Here is a 24469-nt window from a genome sequence, read left to right as displayed (position 1 = left end):
TGAACCTCATATAGTTGGACAGAGAAAACAACTGACATGAGATATTCCTCATTAATAACCCACAAAATGACAACAGATGAGCAGGAGGAAGGTCTGTTTCCTGATGATGAATATGTAGTTTGCATATTGCTTCCACTGCTTTATATGGGGAGGGGAGGAATTTATTTATAAAAAAAATGTATTTGTTTATACATGTTCAAACTTCAGTCACCTTCAAAGTACTCTCTGTTTGATGTAATACACCTATTGAGATGTTTTTTCCACTGCTCAAAACAGGTTTTGAACTCATCAATTTTGATGCCTTTTAGTGTTTCGGCTGTTTTTTGTTTCACCTCTTCCACACTGGCAAAACATTTGAGGACTGTTTTCATCCAGGAAAATAAAAAAAGTTGCACAGGGCAAGATCGGGTGAGTAGGGAGGGTGGGGCACAAGGGTCATGCTGTTTTTGGTCACAAACTGCTAAACACTCAGCTGAACAAAATTTTACCGCTGCACGTTGTTCATGTAAATCAGCCACCACGAAATAGGCAAATGCATTGAAAGTGTCTCCAAAAGAAACTCACTGAAGCCAAATGCAGCCTGTCATAACAACCCAGCTGGGTACATTGATGTAGATGGGTCCCTAGGACATTCACCTAGCAGGGGATGCCTGTACCACAAGGGGCCTACCCTCTATAACAGGGGTCCTCAAACTTTTTCTAAAGGGGGCCAGTTGACAGGCTCCCATGGTGGGCACGGGCTGCCAAGGTGGTGCTGGCATGGGAGTGCGGGCCAGTGAGGGGGCGGGGTGCGCTCGCACGTGAGGCGAGGCGGGGACAGGGGGGTACATGGGGCAAGGTGCCAGCTTGCTCGGAGGAGATAATTCTCTCCGAGCTAGTCCAAAACAACCTCCTCGCGAGCAAGCTGTGTGCCCACGCCTGCCTGGCAAGTGCAAAACCTGTGGGGAGGGACAGTTAAATGGGCATGGCGGGTTGGATCCAGACCGCGGGACTTAGTTTGAGGACCCATGCTGTATAAGAGAATTCCTGGGGGGGTTGGGTCCCCGCTTGTACTTCCGTGTTCTGCCATTGTGAACTGGACTTAAAGCTAGTTACCTCCAGATGTTCACACTGAGGAAACTTAGCCCAAATTACAACTGTCACCTATAGTATAGAACCATTCTTAATCATTCCTTCTATAGCAGAAATAAATTGAATATGGAAACATGTACTATGTAACTTGCAGCTCAACACTGACAGACTAAATAAACATAAACCTAAATAATCCATTCAAAGCAGAGAAAGACTAAACTAGAATAAGACAGAACTATAATGAAATTCCTTTTCTGGATTTCCTGTCCTTTCCAGAGTATATCATGCTTACTTAAAGTTTTATTTTCCCTCCAAGTCCTTCTCACCACAGCTCCTCAGATAGTTTTCTTCCTGTGTATACCTTTATTCTCTTGCACCTTTCCTGCCAAAGTTGCACTGCTTAAGAAAACACAACCTGAACCCAAAAAAAGTCACTTATTCTGGTTGCATATTTGTCCATTCCTAGATAAGTTTTCCTACTATTTTTCTTCCAGGGTTCTTAAATAAACAGGTTTATATAAGCATGCTTTGACGATCTTCTCAAACTTGCTATATGAAAGCTTTATTGTTAGATGTATTTTTACGCATTACAGAAAGAAGCCACAGCAGGGAATTGTTTTCACAGGTTTTGACTAAAAAAAGAAAAAAAATATCTCAGGAACTGAAAAACTGCAGATGAGCCCTCACCTTAAAATGTATGTTGGCAGCAAGCTGCTGAGTGATCATACTGCCTTATTTGTTACAATTTTACTTTTGTTTGGAGGCTTCTCTCCCTTTCCTTTATGCACACATCGTGTGCCCACAGACACAAATCTGTCAACTACAATGTGGAGTTCACAGATTTTAATGGCACCCTTTTTTCACTGCCTTGCTGCTGCTTACTTGCTTCTGAAAATCCCAAAGACCAGTGCTCCATTAATTAAAATTGCTATTAAAAATTAAATATTGTGAATAAGTAGGTGCGAGCATTATCTCCATGGGTTTCATAAGTCTCACTGTTTCTCCAATTACTTCCCAAGCAATTTTCATATTTCATACTGTCTGATTTCTCCTAGGACCTGAGTTTACAAGTTCAAAAAAAAGATGACAAAAAGAAAGAAAAGCAAGCAAGAAAGGAAGGTAGCAAAATGAAACATTTTGCAGGCAATAGGAAGGAGTCCCATCAGATACCATTAGCCAGCAGCGATTTGCAATGAAACGGCAGCAGGAATAGAAAACAGGAACAAATATGTTGTACATGAGACTCAGCATGAAGCTGGCATTTAACCCACCTAAGACAGAAAAGAGAAAAGAAAAGCAGCCAACAGACTTGTTCCCAGGCATGAGTGTTCTTTAAAGTGGCTATAGAAGGAAATTGGCCTACAGAAAACAGAGAGCACATTGGTACGGTTCTCCAGGGATAAGGATGTCAAAAGTGCAGAAAAAACTATCAACACGTATTTATCCATTAGATTTCCCAGTAACCTTTTCACCAGATGTGCAAGGTAACATATCATAAACAACAATTAAAAGCAAAGAAACTCACTTGCAAATATAATGTAAACAGAGACATAGCAATAAAACCACAAGCAGCTAAAACATGCTAGTAGCAAACCAAAACCAAAAACTCAAAAAGAAAAAAAAACAGATATTGCTTTTAAAAACAAAAAGAACCAACAGGGTTGCACTCTTTCCATCTATTTTTTGGAGCAAGTCATCTATTATGGCAGTCTTTCCTAGCTCAGTATCCCGTAGATTCTTTGGACTACAACTCCTACAAGCCCCAATCAGGATAGTCAATGGACAGCACTGGCAAGTGTTGTAGACCAACATATCTGGAATGTACCGGACTGAGGAAGACTGCTTAGTAGAAGAAAAATTGTTCTGGTCCAGTGTTATACAAGCAAGGATAAGTATAGTACAGTGATTAGAATGTAGGACTGTGAACCAGGAAATCTAGATTCTAGTCTCTACTCTGCCATGAAGTTTGCTGGGCGACTTTAAGCCAGTTGCTTACTCTCAAGCGAACCTACCTCTCAGGGATGTTGTGAGGATAAGATTAAGAGGAGCAGGAGGATTATGTAAACCCCCCTGAATTCCTTAATAAATGAAATAAAAATAAGCAGATTTCTGCTCCTGCCACAATACCTTCCTTTTCTATCCCAAGCACCCCCTACTGTTAGAGGGGTATTCCAAACCTCTAGAGCAGATTTGGAGAGGGATACATTGTGAAGGGATAATGAATTTCTCTGGTCAAGCAGACACAGTTGAATATAACTGTATGACTCTAGTATGCTTCTTGAAGAAAACTGTTCTACAGTGTGGATGCCACTACCAAGAATGTCCAGCTTTGTGCATTGCAAACTATGCCTCCCTAAATAATAATGGCCAGGAGAAAGTAGATGAATACATAAAAGAGCACAAAATTTCATGAAAATGTCCACAAGTGAGATCTGATGCACAATCTCTGTTCCATGAAGGTTCTCAAACAGAGATGGAAAACAAATAAGAAAATCAAGTTGAAATCAACATTTCTTAACCCAGAGAGCACACATACAATCTAAAATATCCTTTTGGATAGCTCAGTACATCTTTATTTAGATTTATTAATTTAAGTCCGTCTATTTGATTTGCTTTTGACTTGGGACTTAAGACTTCAAGCATGGTTAGCTGCTCATCAACTCCACTAATCTCTTCTTGTAGCCTAGGTGATAGATATGTAATAAACAGGGGAATCCAAGAAGAGAGCAGTTGGTTCCAAGTGTCAGAGCTTTGAAAACAAAGCTTGAAGTCCTGATTTTGTTTTGTTTTTTAAATGAACTTGTTTTCTATTAAGTAATTGTTCATTTTGAACACTAGCATCAGACTAAATACATTGTATATGAGGCTCAGCATGAAACTGGCATTTAACTGACCTAAAAGACAGGAAAAAAGGGGAAAAGTTGTCATCAGCCTTACTGTTTTGAACTATATACTTACATTTTTACAGTCCAGGATTTGGTATCACAAAAAGGATTCATATACCACCATTTTTGTGCATGCAGGTATGACTCAAAGTTGTCTATATAGCAAACGTAGTGTGGGAAATGGCAATGTACTCATTTCAACTACAGAAACATAGGCATGTTATATTCAGCTAGGAGCCAGATGTTAGAGTAAAACTTCCCTCTGGGGAACAAAATCTTATCAGGCTTATTTTAAGTGTTATGAAAACAGTGGGTAACTTCAGTGTTCCCTGTAAGGCGGGAAGGTTGTAATAGGATTGTAAACATGCAGTGCATGTATGGTAAAATGAAAGATTCAGGAAGTGTGTCCCAAAGCATCTTGCCTTCAGCCCTTTTATTTATTTATTTATTTATTTATTTATTTATTTATTTATTTATTTAAAGTTTTTATATACTGTTGCATAGTAAAAACTCTCAGTATGCAGAGTTTTTACTATGCAGTATAGTAAAAAATTTTAGTATGCAGCAGATGGCTCTGAGAAGAACAAAGTTCAGCCTGCTTCTTCATGACTGTCCTGGCCATTGACACAGCCCTGATAGTGCAACCAAAGCCTAATTCAGAAGATGTATGGAGCAGTACCTCCAATGCCCCAGTGTTGCAGAAGTCTAAGACTACAGAGTCAGAAAGGCTCTTTCACAGTCTAGTCGACTTCACTAGGTATCTTGTCAGTCTCCATAAGACTTCACTTGGCTTTAATTGCTTATTAAGCGAACATTCTCCTATAGCAGTTCTAGTAGAAGAGAGCTTCAGACTGAACTGGCACTATCCATGAGCCCTATTTTCATCTAGCATCTGCATAAGAAGGCTTCTGCCTCAACTTTACCTGCCTTGATCTGACTCTATTCAGCAGTACCAGCTTCCCCCAAAACTTAAACAGGCATACTGTAAGAACAAGCTTGAACAGGCCATAGAATCACAGAAGAGTAGAGTTGGAAGGGGCCAGAGAACCATCAGGTCCAAACCTCTTCTCAGTGCAGAACTCAAGAGTTAAAGCATCCCTTGCTGATGACTGTCCAGCTGCAACCTGAATTCCTCCAGTGTGGGAAAGGCCACTATCTCTTTAGGTAGGTATCTTGCATATTAGGAAGAACACTACAAATCTACCAAATATTCCATAAGATGGATGAACCGCAGTGCTCAAGTTACTGGACAAAATTTATCTTAAAGAAATCCATAAGTTCCACTTTTGACTCTTTCCAATTTTAAGCAAATTAATGTCCTTTATAATTCAAGCACTCCCATTTACCACAAACCAGGAGGTGCCTGAAATTGCTCCACTGACTTCTCACAAAAACCATTTCATTTTATTCCGATAAAATACACATTGCTTTAGATGAGATATAGGAAGCCTGACTGAACAACAAGAGAGACAAATCAGAAATTAATCACTTTTAGGAAAGGTGCTTTTTCTAATATTAAAGTAACAGTCCAGCATGGGCTGTATGGAGAAAATATAGGAACAGTATAAATTTATCCATACAGACTGGATCAGAGGCTCTCTGGATTTTTTTACAGCCAACTTTTTGTGTCACAGTATTTTGACATGTCAGTATATGGAACCCTGTCAGTGGTCATACCATATAAAGATACAAAGAGGATTAATGGCTGCTGAAATATTGCCAGCCTAGATGAATGGAAGTGATCCCCATGAAGAAACAGAACAGGCCAGTAGAGGCCTTGACAAACGCTGCAGACAACAGCTGCAGGATTACATGGTGCAATCTGCCTAGGACCTGACAGGCGTGCCACTTAGAATCCCTCCTCCCTTGTTTTGAGTGCTTTCTTGCATTCAGAATGGGACCCCATCTCCAGCTTGAAGGAATGTGCATCCCTCAATGCATGTAAAAGGCAAGAACACAGCATTGTTTCATATTAGGTAACAAAGCAGAAGGGAAAAGGCAGCAAAACCAACGGTAATTAAGCACCGGCCACCTCTGATGTTAGTCTCTGCTATAAGGCTTTTTCAAGCCGTCTGGTGCTAACCAGGGTTATTTAAATTGGAAATTAAGACCCCTTACAACCTTGTACAGCTGTCGCTTTCTTTCACTTTCATGCTGAAACCAGTGGCATAATTGTAGCAGTCATTCAGAAAGCACAAATATCATCCATAGAAAAGCAACACTAGGACAAAGCTGCAGCGGTAACGAATGCAGAAGGCAGCTGCCGTCATCTCCTCAGGGGTGCCTTCCGCAGGGAGCATTTTGTGCCCAAATTCCAGAAGACTAACCAGGCATACCTATTTATTTCAAGATGAAACATGCCTCTTATGTTTTCAAAAAGGTTTGTGGGTGTGTGTTTTTTAAAAGACATCGACATGGGAAACTTCATATGGATCTAAAACCTCCCTTGTGCTTTTTAATTAATCAGTTAAGATGTATGAGATGGCTACCCTCCACAATCTACTTTTGGAATCACTGCCCACATTTGCTAATGTTTGAGGCTAGGAATTCTGTGCCTTGAGTATCCTGAGCACAAGGGACTATCCAACTATTTAGAATAGTTTTGTAATTCTGTTGATTTTGTATCAAGAGAGAGTGTAAATAAATTTTCCAAAGCTGTAAAATACATCTCTCAAGGCAACCACTATTGGTATTAAGTGTAATTTATACTGACTAGTCTCTCAAGATAGCTATTATTAGTGTCGATGGAAATTCATCTAGAACTGTTAATGCACAATACATTTTATAATCCCTATTTCCCTTATCCTTGTAACAGCTCTGTGAGGGAACATGATTTTTATTATTATTAGTTACCATCTTACAGCTGAGATAACAATTTGACTGAGGCTCAACACGCAAGCTTAGTCAGGCCTGACAAAGCTAATCCACCAAGCCAAGCACACCCAACCGCTGCGTATTGTGACCTGCAGGATGCTTAACCTGTCTCCCTATTTTACAGTTTCAGGCATGATGTTGGTCCAGACCCTGGTGGACTAACACATATGGCTTGGAGGATCACAGTAGTGCAGTCCTGCTCTAGCCACAACTCCAGCAATGTGTTAATGGTGTGGTATTCACCATTGTGTCGATTCCTTGTTTGTTTGGGGGTTGGAGGGCATCATTTTTTTACTTACATCAAAGGTGCCAGGTGAAGACCTTTTTATTTATCCAATATTTTAACTGTTAAGATCATTCTAATGGTTTTAATATTTTACATCTTGTTCATAATATGTTCTTGTCCCTTTTAGCATACTTCTTTGGAGGAAAATTAAGGTTTCGTGAAGTGATGAAGGTGCCTTGGTTTGTTGGTTGTATAGAATATGCAGGGGCTTGCCCAAACTTGTCTGGGCATGCCAGTTCCCTAGAACAAAGAAATACCAGTGATATCTGTGTAAGAAAGCCAGGCAGGGGTTGTATAATCCCTCACCTGAGCCCGGAGTCCCAGCCACAAGGTAAAGCATGAGAACTAACTGAATGCAAATGTACCAGTCAGCACTTGCAGAAGAAATTTTGAACCAATGGAATTCTGTCATCGCTACCTGCTCAGCAAGGGTATATGAAAGGGCACCATGTGTTCTGGGTTGATTGCCCCTTTGTGATTGAACTATTCTCGAGAATAAAACCTATTTTTCCCCTTCTCAACCATGTTATGTTTGATTAAAGACCCCTTGTGCCCTTCAGTTGTATTAAATGTTGTTGGGAAAATTTTGATAAATCCTGCCTGAAAAGCATTACTCCTGTGTGCCTTTACATTGTGGGATCAAATCCTGTCTTCCTTCTCAAAACCAAGCTGTCACTGTTTAAAATGGCATTCCCCCACTCCTTTCTCTCACCTTTAGCTGTAAGCTACACTAGAGAGGCCATTTTAGCCCAAATATACATTGTAAATAGTCATTGTTGGAATTCAGTTTACAATAATCTTTTGATAGCCCAGAGGGCTTCATGTGCCCTGATCATGCAGAATGTTTAGAGTCGAGATAAGGGTCTGAGCTTATCATGAATAGTTTCTAGTGGCTTGAATTTGCATGTCTGAGCAGACCTGGAGAGGGGTTCAAATTACTCAACTAAAGTGTCAATACAGGCAATTAGAAATATTGTAATCTCATTGTTACAGTGTGATTGACTGACTTTCTTTATCTGTTCTGTATGTGATGACCTCAGAATCTTATTGTAATCTCTGCATTCTGTCATCAGTTGCCCTGTACCTGTGTACCTATAAATGCCCTGTAATGGTACTGAAGCTTTGCAGCGAGTTTATCTCTGCTAGCCCGGTAATGCATTATTGTGAGTCAACCGTGGGAACCTGGGATAGACAATAAAGACGCGGAGGTTCGTAACGATTGATCTTTCCTATTTCCTCTTCTCAAATTGAGATTCCGGGATTCTGACAATGTGAATTTAAAATTGTGAATTTTAAACTGGGTTTTATTTGGTGGGGGGAGAATACATTAACCTTGTAATCTGCTCAAGAAGCCTTCTGGCAAATGATGCAGAAGAAAAATTGAATGAGTAAATGTGTGGCTTTCCTGGTGTTGCTAGAATGAAACTCCCGTCAAGCACAGCCAACACAGTCAGAAGTGAGGTATGTCAGAATTTCCAGTCCAACAACATCTGAATGATCACACATTTTTCCATTGCGCTCTGTCTTATATTCTGGCCACCACAGTAGAGGTCATTTCAAAGGTTCCACAACTAAGATCAGTTTGTTGCTTTTTCTGATGTAACTGTAATAAATGAAATGGATGAAGATCAAGGGAGACCTTTGTTAGCTTTCCACATGGTTATGCCAAGGAATAATATTCAGATTCAATTTGACTAGAAGCATCAAAAGATCTAGCACCATTTACCTTTTTTCCTTCAGCTGGTACAGTCAATGTAGCTCTCCCACAGAATCGGCGACATTTTGACATGATTCTTTCCCCTTGTGTCCTGTTGAATTTGTACTTTAGGGCTAACTTCAAATCAAAACTTATGGACAACTGGGAGTCTGAAAACCATGTTTACAGCACAGTTCTAAACATGGTTATGTAAAACTAAGTTCTGGGAAACTCCCAAAAAGTGTTCAGAACTGCTATACATTGGGCTGTGTTATACTAATGATGGTCAATTACACATGAATTAGCTACCCTTTAAGGCCTTTGAACCACAGTGTAATTCAACCAGATTTTTTTAAACATAATCAATGATAATGATGACAAAGAAAAAGAAACATCCCCCCACCAGTGCAGACACAATCAGCAGCGACAGTAGATTAATTATTAGGCAGCAACTTACTCCATATACTTCTGCCTGTTGCTAAGATCATCAGCTGTTGAGTTTCAAGCACCTGACAAAAACTTTTCTTTTTTGGCACATCTATGGCTCTGCTTAGACTCTTCAAACCAATTCCACTAATTTTAATATATTATCTATGCTTTTATTTTATTAAGTTACTTTAACTGTATTATTTTATCTAATGTTATTTTACTCATATTTTATTGTAATAGCCACCCAGAGAGAATGGGGACAAACAAATGTAATAAATGATGAACAAGTAAAGCACATTGATTCATACCAGTGGTGTACACACAAAGGGACCACATTCAAGATAAGCATCTACAAGCAACTACCTGTTTAAGCAGCTTACTCTTACTAAAAATACAAGACTTGTGCAAGACATTACTGAATGCCTGATCCTTTTTACTAGAAATGCCAGGGTTTGAGTCAAAGACCTTCTATATGTCAGCATATGCTCTCCAACAAAGCTATGGTGCCTCTCAAAGCTCAGCTGTGCCCTGCAGAGAGAGAGTTTTTTTACCATACTTCAGAAATTTTCAAAGACATCAGCCCTTGAGGCCTCCTGAACATATGCAAGTGTCCTTAAATAGTTGGCCATATTCTTGGTCCCTCTTTAGCAAAAACTGTACTGAGGATAAAGTGTGTTAAGCACTTTCACAGTGAAACTGTGAACACATGGCCTAAAAGTCCTGTGGAGTAAGACGCTTGAAACATTACTGCTGTAATAAGAAATGTTTTACCACTGTCAGATATTTTATTTGGTTCCACTGCATAAAGGACCCAAGATAACAAGCTGATTTTTAACATTTGCTTTAAAAAGAACCAAACTTGGTGCTTGTAAATATAAAGAATCAAGCTTAAAGGGGGGGGAAATGTTTACTGAAATAGACAATTATTAGCACAGTAAGAGGGACCAGATTCCTGATTAAAGGGTAAAAGATTTAAACAATAGGTCCACACCCGACATGCCTATAAAACAGTCACCATTTTGTAAATGCTGGACAAATATGGACCAAGAAAAGAAAGGGGCTGTATGCCATCCTAATACAGTGATACCTTGGCTCACGAACTTAAACCGTTCCAGGACTCAGGTCATGACCCATATTGTCGTGAGCCAAGTCAAATTTCCCCATAAGGATCAATGTAAATAAGGTTAATCCATTATACAATTATTTTTTTTTACTCCCAAAAATTTGAAACAAAGTGACAAAGAAAAGCAAGTTGCTTACCTGTAACTGATGTTCTTCGAATGGCCATCTGTGCAGTCACACATATGCGTGCTGCGCCTGTGCAGTGCCTTTGGCTGGAAGATTGCAAGCTAACGGTTTTTGGCGGGAAAGCTCCGCTTCCCCTCCCCCATAGCCTATAAAGAGTGGAGCGTCCGCCATTTTGTTCAGTCTTTGACGACCGAATGTACGCCCCCATGTGGAAAAAACTGTCACTACTAGATAGGAAAAAGATTGGTACCATGAAAAAAAGGGAAACCTTAGGTACCGATGAATATGTCCACTCACTGACACTGAGCGGGGCCGGCGGGTGGGTTGTGTGACTGCACAGATGGCCACTCGAAGAACATCAGTTACAGGTAAGCAACCTGCTTTTCTTCGTCATGGCCTCTGTGCATCACACATATGGGTAGATTAACAAGATTACCATAATGAAGGAGGGGAAGTGTCCTCAACAAAGAACAGATGAAAGAACAGCTCTGCCAAAGGAGCAATCTTGCCGAGCCTAAACGTCTAGACAATAATGTCTGGTGAAAGTGCAAGGGTTCGTCCAAGTAGCAGCTTGACATACATCATCAATCAGGACTCCCGATGCGAAGGCAGATGAAGCAGCAACAGCCCTAGTCGATGGCTTCGAGGAGCTGCAGGTAATTCAATCTTAGCCAGTTGATAGGATAAAGTGATAGTATGGACTTTGATTGGAGCGCCTTGATCTCTGGTAGAATATTTAACGAATAGTCTATTTGAGAGCCGAACAGATTCCGTCCTAGATCTGTAGAAGGCTAAGCAGCGCCGAACGTCAAGTGAGTGCAGTGACCTTTCTAACGGAGTTGACGGAGACGGAAAAAATGCAGGTAAGATAATATCCTGTCCCATATGAAAAGATGTGGCCACCTTAGGAAGAAAAGATGGATCGAGCCGCAAGACAACCTTTTCTCTGTGAAAATTCAGGTAAGGAGGGTCTATGCGGAGAGCGCAGAGCTCACTAACCCTTCGGGTCGAGGTAACCGCCACAAGAAATGCTGTTTTCCATGAAACAAGACGTAAATCGACTGTTGCTAATGGTTCGAAAGGAGCTCTTGTAAGCACTTGCAAAACAACAGAGAGACTCCAGGTAGGCATTACTGGCCTGATTGATGGACTAAGATTATGAAGACCCTTAAGAAACCTCTTAATAGTAGGTTGAGAGAAGATGGGTGATCCGTCCACCATGCCACGATGATAGGCGATTGTCACTGTATACACTTTAATTGAAGATGGTTTCAGTCCGGAGTGGTGCAGTTCTAATAGGAACTGAAGGATTTGATGTATTGATGATGTAAATGCAGAGAATGAACGAGATTCGGCAAAGGTGGAAAATCGTCTCCATTTAGCCGCGTAGAACTTCCACGTAGATGGCTTTAAAGCAGAGTCAAGGATGTGTTGAATATCCAGATGAAAGGTTGTCGGATTCGACGGATCAATCCTCGGATCTGATGGTGCTGGAGGAGCAAAAGAGGAAGTAGTGCTGAACCCAGCGGATTCGAAGGCAGGATTTGAACCACTTGAAGTTGCCGTCGATACGGATGGCGCAATGTCAGCTATCAGATTCGCCACGCTGTTAGGTTCAACACTAGTAAATCTGGATGGCGAAGCGTACTGTCCTGTTGGGTTATGAGGTACGGAAGCTGTGGAAGATGAAGGTATTCCCCGTGAGAGATGTTGAGCAGTGTAGCAAACAAAGGTTGGTGTGGCCACCAAGGGGTAATTAGTATCCCGTGGCCCGATCATGTACTATCTTCGCTATCACTCTCATCATATGAGGAATCGGCGGGAAGACGTAAAAGTTCAGGTTGTGCCATGGGATCATGAAGGTGTCCCTTAGGGATCCGTACCCAATTCCCGCTCTCGAACAGAAAGCATCGCACACCTTGTTCTGTTGGGTGGCGAACAAGTCCACGTCGGGGAACCCCCAGCGATGAAAAAGATAGTCGCGTGTCTGAGGAACCAGCTCCCATTCGTGAGAGATGAACATACGCCTACTGAGGAGGTCCGCTTCCACATTGTCCGTACCAGCCAAATGGACTGCCATTAGTGTAATGTGTCTCAGAATGCACCAGTCCCAAATCTGCATAGAAAGTCCGGCCAAAGTCGGGGACTTCATTCCGCCTTGTTTGTTCAGATAAAAGATGGTGGCTATGTTGTCCGAAGTTATCTGAATGACCCGATGTTGGAGAACATCCTCGAAAGAACGTAGGGCTTTGAATACCGCCAACAGCACCAAGAAGTTGATATGATTCGTGGATTCTTGATGAGTCCATGTGTCCTGGGTATATAGGCCGGAGCATACTGCTCCCCATCCTAGAAGAGACGCATCGGTACCAAGGGTTATCAATGGGCATCGGGGCCTGAAGGGAACCCCAACAGTCAGATTGGCTGGGACCAACCACCAGAGTAGAGAATGGAGCACCGAGGACAGGATTCAAATCAACTTCGATGGTGAGTCTCTCTGTGGGTGGAACATCTTGTTGAAAAGTAGTTGTAAAGGACGAAGCCAAAGTCTGGCGTGTGGCACCACAGCAACCGAGGAAGACATATGTCCCAGAAGCCGCTGGATGGACTTTGCCGGAACCGCCCCGTCTCATCTCATTCGATGGATGTGGCAAGCGAGAGTCTGTTGTCTGTCGTGAGGAAGGAAGGCTTTTCCCAGCGTCGAATCCAAACAGGCTCCGATGAAGGTAAGCGTCTGTGTCGGAAGAAGAGAAGATTTCTCAGTATTAATGCATAGGCCCAGATCACCTAATAAGGCACAGGTTGTACGGATGGATGCGAGGAGTCCTTCCCTAGACTGGGACACCAGAAGCCAGTCATCAAGGTAAGGGTAAATTTGTATGCCTTGGAGGCGTAGGAAAGCGCAGACAGGGGCCATACATTTGGTGAACACTCTCGGAGCAGTGGCCAGTCGAAAAGGTAAAACTGTAAATTCATAGAAATGGGGTACAACAGCAAAACGAAGGAAACGCCTGTAACTCGGGTGGATCGAAATGTGGAAATAGGCGTCCTTCAAGTCCAATGAGGCGAACCAATCCTCTTTCCTTAGCAGCGGCAAAATATTTTGAAGGGTGGTCATTCGAAACTTTGTCACGATAAATCGATTCAGATTACTTAAATCCAAAATCGGACATAGACCACCATCCCGCTTCGGGACCGTAAAATATCTGGAGTAGAATCAGTGGAGTCCGTCAGGTGGGGTTACTTGACGAATCGCTCCTTTACGAAGAAGTTGTTGTATTTCATCGAGCGGTACCGGCGAACATGATGTAAACTGGATCGGACTTGATGGAGAAATGATGTCGAATTCTATCCGATAGCCATGCTGTATGATGGACAATACCCACCGATCAGATGTGATGGACTCCCAAATGGGGAGTCGGCTTTTCAGTCGGTCCCCAGATGAGAGGGCGGTGGGTATGGAAGGGATCAGAGGAATGGTTCGCCAGTCCCGTCAACGCTACCTCCTATCTCCATCATAACAGCGACGGCCCTGCTAACAGCGTTGCTGGGGCTGCTGACGGCGGCGTTGCTGTTGCTGCGGCCGGTGTTGGGGCTGTTGTCTAGGCTGATACGATTGTCTATAGGATGGACGGGTCCATGCCCACTTACGCCTAGTTTGAGTCTGAGGCTCCATCCACCAGGCCGTCATGCGGGACTCGTGGAGTTTCTTCAGCTTGCGGTCAGTTCTGGAGTGGAAAAGCCCGGACCCGTCAAAGGGCATTTCCTCAATCCGCTGTTCAGTCTCCTCCAGGAAGTTAGAATTCCTTAACCAGGCATGTCTGCGGAGAGAGACGGCACTGACCAAGGCTCTCAAGTCCGTGTCCACATGATGCCTGGCTGTGGACAACTGCTGGTCGGCGACCTGCATCGCCTCCTTGATAAGCACCTTGGCCAGATCATCCTGGTGGTCCGGGAGGGTAGAGACGACGTTGTGGAGGTGTTGCATTATGAAGTATTGATACCTCGCCAACGTCGCCTCGCAGTTGGAAATGCGCAGCCCCAGGCCTGAGGCTGCGTAGACTTGCCTGGCCAGGGAGTCGATCTTCCGTCCCTCCTTGTCCCTAGGTGCAGTGTGGCCTCTCGCCTCTCTGCCCTGGGAGGACTCCACCACAACCGAGTTCGGCTTGGGGTGGCGGAGGAGGAAGGGAATGTCCTCTTCCAAAACCCGGTACATGGATTCATACCTCCAAGAGTGGGTTGAGGGTGAGAAGGCAAGTCCCAGGGTTGCATCATCGCCTGTCATAAGGTGGTGATCAACAGCAGGACGATTGAGGTGGACTGCTCTCCGTGGACGACGTTGTAAAACCTGTCCATAGTGGGTCCCGGACGCTGGACGGCATTGATGTCAAGCGACTGCACAAGCCAGAACATCAGCTCCGCGAAGGAGACATGTGACTCGTCCGGTGACGCAGGGCCCTGGGAGGTCACAGCGACGTCAGGGGAGGTTGAATCGACCTCCGAATCGTCGAGTCAGCACCATAATATGGAGGAGCTGATGATGAGGACTCCACCGGAGAGACGGAGCGGCTACTCTCATCCTGAGGAGGTATCGGGGATGCGCGCCTCGGGCCCAAGGACAGTGGACGGTCGTGGGAAGGCGGTGAAGACCGATCCCAAGGTGCGGGATAGTACCTGACGGAGTGCGGATTGCCCCAGGCCTGATAGTAGGAGCAGTGCCATCCCTCGGAGCACTGTTCCCTGGAGCGACTCCTTCGGCTCATAGGCGGGGACATCTCCACATCTGCCTCCATTGTGGCTGCGGGCATAGGTGTGGGCAACCTATTCCTGGGGGGAGAGTCTTGAATTTCCCCATCAGAAATTGACCCCCGCTGTAGAGTTGGAAGCGGCTCAGCAGGGAGGTCAGCCACACGGCGAGGGGACCCTTGAGGGGTAACCCTCATAGCCACCTGAAGCACCAGATCGGGTGGAGTCGGTACAGTAATTGCCGCCGGTACCAAGGGGGCCATCGAACCCGAGTCACGGTGTCGAGGGCGCTCTGGGTCCTTTGACTTTTTCGCCAGTTTCGGAGCCTTCTCCTTCCTGGCTTTCTTTGCTGATTTGTCAGTTTCAGCATGCTTATGCTTCTCACACTTTTTCTTTGGAGAAGCAGGTGGAGACCCCATGGTAGACGCACCTTCATCCTAAGGGCGTGAGGGTGGAGCCACCGTAGCAGAGCCAGGCTTCGGAGCAACAACAAGTGGGTCGGACTGCATGAGAGCCCGATCCCACAAGAGCCTCTGCAGGCGATTCTCACGATTTTTCCTGGCCTGCTTAGAGAAGGCCAGGCAGTGAGAGCATTTGTCAGTCCTATGCCCCTCCCCCAAGCAGAGGAGGCATAGGTCATGCGGGTCAGTCAGAGACATCTTCGACCTGCATTCCGCGCATTTGCGGAAAGAAAGGAAAAAATAAGAGATAGTGCAGAGGGTAAGAATATATTTTTGGTTTTTTGGTTTTTTTTAATAGAAGATCTAAAGAGAAGGTAGAACGATAGAGAACTATGAAAACTAACAAGAACTATAAGAACTAGCAAGAACTATAAGAACTAACAGGGCTATAGAAACTGGGAGAGAACAATCAAGAACAAGAACAAGCTAGACGAGCAACGGTCAGAGCGAGAGTGAAAGCAGCCCAAGGCACAGTTAACGGCAGTCGCAAAGACTGAACAAAATGGCAGACGCTCCGCTCTTTATAGGCTATGGGAGAGGAGGAGCGGAGTTTTCCCGCCAAAAACCGTTAGCTTGCAATCTTCTGGCCAAAGGCACTGCGCAGGCGCAGCACCCATATGTGTGACGCACAGAGGCCACGATGAAGAACAAGAAAAATTGTGGCCATCTCCCCCCCCACCAGTGATCATGTGGGGGGTGGGGGGAGGCGGGCGCAATTGCGGGCGTGCTGGGGAGGAGGCAGGCACGCTCAGGCAGGGAACATGGGTGCAATTGCGGCCATCTCCCCACCCCCGCACAAGCACGATCGCGCCCGTGTAGAGAAGGTGGGCGTACTCAGAATCGTCACCCGATGCAGAGTTCGCAACCTGCGGCAAACTTTTTGTGAAATTTCTGTTAGCGACCCAATTTGGTCGTGAACTGAGGTGTTCGTGAGCCAAGGGACCACTGTAATTATTCAAAGTCAACTGCTTGACAAACACATGACATATGTCATCAGTTGCATTAGAATAATAAAACTTTAGTGCGGGAAGGGGTGTGGAAGGTCCCTAAGAAATTCTTTAGTCCTTTTTTAAAATGCCTCCAGTTAAAGAAAGCCCACCACCTCCTGGGGCATTCTGTTCTACCACTTCAGATCGTCACACCAGGAAACGCACTCTAATGTTTAGTCCAAATCTGCTTCCCTGCAACTTCTACCAACTGCTTCTAGTCCTGCTCCCTGGGGAAACAGTAAACAAGTCTTTCCATCTCCTGCCTTTCAGATATTTGTTGCCAGTTATCCTCTCGTCAGTTCTCCAGAATAAACATGCCTAGTTCTTTCAAATCTTCTTCACAGGATTTGGTGTCCAGTTTCTTCACAATCCTGACTGTACTCTAGTTTATCCATGTACTTCTTAAAATCAGAAATGATCTCAGAACTGGACACAGTATTCCAGATATGGTCTGACAAGTGTAAGATACTAATGAAAGGTGTTTAACTTACAGAAAATGGATGCACAAAGAATGAAGGATAATTCAAATGTGTGAAGTGTGCACCAAGAGGAGCCTGGCAACAGCCATGTTGATGCACCAACATATAGGGAATTGTAAGGAATTTTAAAAATCTTTTTTTTTAAGTGAACCACAAATAGACATGCTATTCATGACCATCATTTCTTTTTATTATTATCCAATGGACTGCAAATTTCAGTGTAGCATCCAGCCAATCAGGCTTTGTTAAATAACACTGGCACATGCAGGACTACAGACCAGCCAAACAATGAGATGTCCCAGAAATGATTAAAGAAAATGTGGCGCATCTCCCAGGTTACCCATGCAGCCTGTTACAGCTTCCCCTCAGCACACCAGCAAAGCGGCAAGCACCATTCCCAAAACTTCTGATATTCAAAGGCTTATTTAGTTGACAGGAAGCCTGTGGATTTGTGGACAGATTGTCACACAAACTGTCAGGTTTTTAGAGAAATGATCAGACCTTCCTTTGCCGGCATTTCAGAGCACATCAAAGGCACAGAAGATAAACTCGACACAGACTGCATGGATCTGACAGAAAGGTGGGGGCACATATTCAGAGCAGGGTAGTGTGCAGTGGGGGAGGAGAAGCAAGGAGCAAGTTAGGAGTTTTGAGGAGCTTTAGAAAAACAGGCCCAAAGTTCTATAAACTTCACAGATTCTGGTAGCCACTCCCATCTTTGCATCTCCTTTTTTAATCTTAGAGAGACCAGTCTATGCTGAAGGTAAACTTAGAAGAAAATTATGAACAAAGCAATTTTACTTTTGTTACATTGCTATTCCTTACAGCTATTTGGGATGAGAACTTCTATCAGGTATAGGAGCTTACTCTCTCACAATGCCTGCAGCTTTTCTGTATTCCAATTCAAATTGCTGTGAAGGCATGTGGCCCAGAACAGTGAGCGCTTGCTGCAGGTGAATCACCTTCACTCCCTCTATCAGGAAGTAATCATCAGGGTGGGAGGGGTTCTAAGCCATGGACTGAAAGGGTAGAACTGAAACTGGGCCACCGAAAAAGGCTAACTTTTCCGTAGGCTGGTCTCCTTCCTAAAACATTTGGGGAGGGCTGGCTGATCAGGCACCTGTAGGAATGGTAAGCCAAAATTAATTAATTAATTCACTGAGCCTGAGCTCCTCCCCAAGCACATAAAAGCTGCTGTGCAGACACCATTTTAAAACAGTTTTGCTGTGAGATTTCCCTTGATGCAGCCAATCAATCCATATGCAGAAGCCTGCCACATAACTGGGAGCTGTTGTGCATGCACCTTGCTACACAGAGACAGCTGCCAAAGGGAGGAATTCAAAATTGCCCTCCATGGACAGCTGTGTTTACTGCATGTACTATGTGAGCAGAGAAACCCCTTTTAGGACTAGTATTTCCAATATTGGAATTACCTTTGCGGGAAGATGGTGGGAGGGGTTTGGGCTCTGACTCCCTGCCTATCTGCAAGTGAATGTTCACTTGAGAAAAGCTCCAAATCCAAATTAAAAGTTACTTCATCTACAAAAGCACTGGAGTTATTTGAATAAAGAAGTGTACTAACACAACATTCACTGTTTCTACTTAATTTCAGGTGACTGCCTAACAAGGCAGAAAGATGATAAAACCAACTTTACCCATTCTTAATTAAAATTTGAAGGGATAAATACTCCCCCTAATTATGCCTTTGGATCAATAAGACAACTATGAAATGAGCTTTCTCAGCTTCAAGAACGGGCTATCCAAAATTCACAAGTAGGTCATATTGTTGCAAAGACATGCAGCTTAGAAATCAACTGGGTAGATTCAGAACAAGGAACAGCAGGGAAGACCTCATCAGTGCTTGCTGAACAAGCCAAAGGCCATGACAAAGAAATGGAACATTCAAAAATAGAAAAGGGGAAAGAGTGGGGAGTCCAGACAGCTCTATCAGTGCATTCCTCTAAGAAATTTTGGGAATCAGCAACTTTAACCCAAATCATTTTGATAAGCATTTAATGCAAGGCCTCTCATTGTGTTGCCATGTGCACCCACAGGCACTTCCAATGGCACATGCAAAGAGTTGCCCAGCCTGGTTCCTGCAGATACTCAATTCCTTTTTAATTGTTTTGTGCACACAGAGAGATTTCCAGGAAATGCGTGCAGCTTTCTAGCAATTATGCATAAGCCTCAATAAAAGTGGATAAAATTTCCAAATACGTATCCATTTGAATTAGATGCCTATGTGCTAATTTTTTCATATACTGGAAGTGCTGCACTGCATTATAGAAGTTGTTTTTCTTCTCAGTTCTAATATCAGTCTTTTAACTGTCAACAGTGTTCTAATAATCATTTCCCCTTTCATTTGCAATTTCCACGAAGCAGGTGAATAATTTATAAGCACATATACATCAATGAATATTAAAGACTGTTCCAGAACAACATTTATCTGTATAATAACCTCCTTCCAAAATGATGCAACAACTGGACATTGCCAAAGCATATGTTTAACAGAAGCATTAGACTATCCACAATTAATTGAATTTGATAATCCCGCATTAAAGAGATGTTGCATCTTTTTAGAAGGATAGGTACACTTGCCACAACTAGTCTTAGCAGTCACTGAATGTCAAATGCTAATCCCTTCCCATCAGAAGTTCATTGCTAACACACACAGTGCTTCAGCTTTGACTAGAGTTGGACAAACTTAAGCTTGTAGGGGAGTCCAGGATCACACCAATATGTTGCAGAAACTGTCAGGTGCAGTGTTGACAGCAAAGCATGACAGGAGGCAGGGATTCAGCAAGACTCAGATGAGGTACAGGAGCTGGAATGTGCTGCAGCAAGCAGGAAAAACTGCACTGCTGAGGTGAGACAGCAAGGCAGGATGCAGCAAGGGATAATACAGCAAGGCAAGGGAGGACACGGCAAGGCCATAAAGGAACCAGGCAAGGAGCAAGGGCTGGTCCACACCACAGCTAGCATGGCTGGTGAGACAGCAAAGCAAGGTACAGCAAGGCAGGACATAGCATGGCAAGGCAGGAATCAGATGCAAGGATCAGGCAAAATGCAGAACTGAACCACAACCACATGAAGATGTCCATTAATGCGACTGCCTCTGGAGGGAAGAGCACAAGAGAGTCACGGGGACAACTTGTGTTGTCATGGCAGAGAGTAGCAGTACAGAGAGGCTTTTTATGTTGGTTTCCAGGGCCCCAGCATGACTGCTTTTCAGCTGTTCCCTGCAAGTGCCTGCAAAGAGCCAGTGTGGTGTAGTGGTTAAGAGCATGGGACTGGGACTCAGATGATCTGGGTTCTAGTCCCTGCTCAGTCACGGAGCCAGCTGGGTGACTTTGGGCCAGTCACAGACTCTCAGCCCAACCTACCTCACAGGGTTGTTGTTGTGGGGATAAGATGCAGGAGGAGAATGATGTAAGCTGCCTTGAGCCCTTTGCAGGAAAAAGGCAGGATATAAATCGAGAAATAAATAAATAAAGGTGATCTTGGTTCTGCAGACACTTGCAGGGCTAGCCAGGACCTGGTCATGACAGTGGGACAGAGAAAGAGATGGCACAGATGGTCTTGGTAGCAGATAAAGTAGTGGAGTTGGCTCCTCCTCCTCTTCTTTTGTGGGTCAGATGTATAAGAACTCACTCTCTTTTCCAATTTCTTTCTTCTTCTTTTCTTCTTTTTTTTTCTTTTTTGCTGTGAGTGACAGTGATCTACTCAGTGTCAGGGGATTGCTATGACCTGAAACTCAAGCTGTAGACACCTCCTCACGAGCAGCAGAAGTTGAGGGACAGACTTATGCCATGGACATTTTTTGGCACCTCCATAGTCTGAAGGATCCCCCCCCCCCAAAGCTTTAATCAGAGCCAATAGGCACAATTCTGCGCAGCCTGTTTTGTGATTTCCTGGTTTGAGAGAAGCCCATTTTAACAGGACGGCAAAGGGAATGCCCATTCACTGGTGGAAGTTTACTGCCACATCTAATGCATATAAGAGGAGGCCTTCAGGATCATATGAACCCTTCATAACCGACATGATCTACATTTGCAAGAAAGAGAGTAACAAAATGGGAAAAATGAAACAAAGGAGAAAAATGTAACAACTGATTAATGAAATATAAGAAAAATATAAGAAAACCTAGCTGAATAAAAAAGGGGAAAAACTCAGAATAAAATAATTGTTATCCTAAGACAAGAGAAGCTAACCGCAAAGCTACCCCAGGGACAGCTGAAAAGGAACTGGGGGAATGAGGGCAAAGCTGCCACAGATATGCATTACTATATGGTGGGGGAAGGCTTCTTGCTCAGATTCCTTAGCTAAAGAAGCTTCAGGAATGAGGTCCTCTGCGCGCGCACACACACACATACACACAGAGCCCATGTGTTTGCACAGAGTTCATGAAGAAGTATAGATTACTTTTCTCCCACCATGTTTTCTCTCCCGTTTCTTTCCTGTCCAGTTAGCTGCCAGAGAAGAAACAGATTCTTCCTGGCAGTGGTCTGAATTGATTACACACAGAAGAATTAGGCCAAGGGCAACACGCAGCCCTAAGGACAGAGACTGCCCACCTCTGCCCTGCTGCTTACTATCTCCATGATGCTATGCAGACTCCTCCAGCTTGGTACCCTCCAGATATCGTGGATTTCACCTCCTATCAGTCCCAGCCATCATAGCTACTGCTTTGGGTATCCTAGGAATTGTCATTCCAAGTCTCTGGAGGGCATTAGGTAGGTAAAAGTGCCAAAGGGGGGGAAGCCTGACTACCATATTAGGAGGGTGAGCAGTGGAGAAGGGAGCTTGTAAGGGAGAACTTAGTAGTGGAGTTCCTCCTCCATGCCCTGCAATTTAATAGCTATTTTACTAAAAGACGGAGGATGCTTTTCCAAAAGTATTGGGTACCTAACCCTACTTACACTCAGCATTACCTGGATAAAGTATTGAGTCTGTTAAAAAAAAAAGTTAAGCCACTGCATCAGAGGAATTCTCTCTTGAATCTGTATGTCTTAGGCTTTGAATGCTAGTTGTCGTGGATGTAGTGAAAACCTTCTCAGGAACTGGCTTGTAAAATAATTATCCAGATCCTAAAAAGTGAGGTACAAAATAAAAATTAATGTATTTTTAACATAAGTTAATAAAGCCTGAAATTCTGATATTGAATATTAATCAAGCAAATACTCATTCTTGAATAGTACACACCATTCCATTTATTGATTTTACTGTACATTTTGTTTCTCTGAAAAGCAAATTGTCAGAAACAAAACAAAACAACCAAACAGCTTTTTAAGAGAAAGTGCAAGCAAGCAAGGAAAAAAAGAAACTTATCTCCCTTCTTTCATCCACCGATCTCCAAAGTGGCAATTAACAATACTCTTGGATTCAACAATAATTAGCACTTTCTAACTCTGGGGCTCAGTGTTGAATAAGGCAGGAATAATTTGTGATTTCCGCACTCCCCTCACCAGCAGACAGGCCTGTCTCAACACTATCGCCACCTAATGCCTTCCCAATTCTCCCTTACACTGCCATACTTCTGATTCCTGACAGTGTATTTTGCTTCTACCATCTGCCTCCTTATCCAACACGTATTTTCCTTTTCATATGTCATTTATTACCTGCTGGGTCAACCCAGAAGAGCACTTCTGATCCTCAGGGAGCATGTATAAGGTTTCCTGATAATTTAATCCTTTGAAATTGTACAAGTTATTGAACTCATTGGATTGTATCCAGTGTTAGTCCAATTTGGGTGAGTGGGTATACAGGGTCTCAAGTCAGGCATGGAAAAAGAGCATAAGCAGGCATAAGGAAACAACAAACTCTGCCCTCATATAGCCAAACCATCTCTTGACAGAGTCATGGGAAATCTATAGTTTGAAACAAGAAAAGGAAAGAAAGTGAGCTGGAAATACTAAGGAAAAGGGAAGTTCTGATCAAAGATGCGACTGCAAGTGTGGTCGAAAAGAAACTGAAGCCGGGGCACGGCTCCGGCACACTCCACGATGCTGAGCTTTGGAAGTTTTATCGATCTAGGCCTAGGCCTTGTGCTGCATGGCAAAGCCCATATGTGTGATTGTACAGAAACCATGAGGAACTAATTAGGATAGGCATACCTATACTTCCTGAATTATAAATATTGGCAAAGGGTAAACCCAAATGTAACTACATTTTTTAAAGAGACAGAACAGCATCAAAACCAGGCCAAGAAGTTAGTTAAAAGTAACTAACCTAAGCAACTGGCAGCCAATTCTCCCTAAATTTCACAGGTATTCCCTCCTCTTATTCCATGCAATGTTTAGATTCTAACTAACTTCTTCTAATGGGAACGTTTGTGTAACTGGCACAAAGCATGAACATTCCAACTCAATAAGCCAATAAGAGCACAGAAATTACAGAAACCTATCAGATCAAAGAGAAAAGCGCTCACACAAGCAAGCAATAGGGCTATTAAGATGTAACCACACAGTGATTATGCAAATCAGACACCCACAGCTGGAGCAGAGGGAATTGCATAACTGAGGAGGAAAATCCACAATCAAGCTTAGGCAATTCCATCGCTGAACACTGTTACTGCAACCTTGGAGCAGGATATCATCAGTGGTCATGGATGCTTTTGGTATTCTGCTTTACACAGGGGGGAAATGCTGGATAAACTGAAGACAGCTTGTGAAGGAGACTCTGATGACAAATAGTTTGAACATTCTTCATATTTTAATATGTTTAAACAGGAAATTCCTATAGAGATAAAATGTCTCCTTTCCAAGGACATCCTGGGGGCATGAACAGAAGAAGGCAGCAAACACAGTCATAATGCGCACACACACTTGAGCTAAACACGCCAACATATGAAAAATATAATTCTCTTTACACATTGGCAATTCTTCTCTCCCATAGCAAGGGTCATTTTAAACAGACAGGAGCTGAACTTAGACATAGGGTGAGATAAGGAAGGTGCAAAACTATTAAAAGCACTTACAACTTTTTTAAAGTACATATATAAAGCCTCTTCTGATAAACATTAGGAAAGAATATGATTTTTTAAAAAGCAAGCAGATCATGCAAGCAAACAATGTGCTGTGCTATTATTCTCCCTCTCCTTCCAAGGAGACCAGAACAAAGATTTTCTAACTAAAACTAGCTTGCTTGTTAAAGCTGACCAGCTAGGCTGGCTTTGTAATACAAAAGAAGATTATTATAACAAAAGAATGCTGGCCGTTAGGGCATAATGATAAGAAGCAGATTCCAAACTGAATACTCCACCACCCTTCTAAACTAAAAGAGGAAACCACATCTTCAAGGCAAATT

The 24469-nt window shown here is 43.3% G+C and overlaps 1 protein-coding gene across 2 annotated transcripts in view; it reads right to left on the bottom strand.

Annotated features, from left to right (window-relative positions):
• CHCHD6 (coiled-coil-helix-coiled-coil-helix domain containing 6) overlaps nucleotides 1-24469 on the bottom strand; it is a 236176-nt gene that overhangs the window by 93958 nt on the left and 117749 nt on the right. The window lies entirely within an intron of this gene.

The sequence above is a fragment of the Varanus komodoensis genome, unplaced genomic scaffold (genome assembly GCF_004798865.1).
Source record: "Varanus komodoensis strain SLA01 unplaced genomic scaffold, ASM479886v1 scaffold6_2, whole genome shotgun sequence".
Taxonomy (NCBI): domain Eukaryota; kingdom Metazoa; phylum Chordata; class Lepidosauria; order Squamata; family Varanidae; genus Varanus; species Varanus komodoensis.
This window is presented reverse-complemented; position numbering and strand designations above follow the sequence as displayed.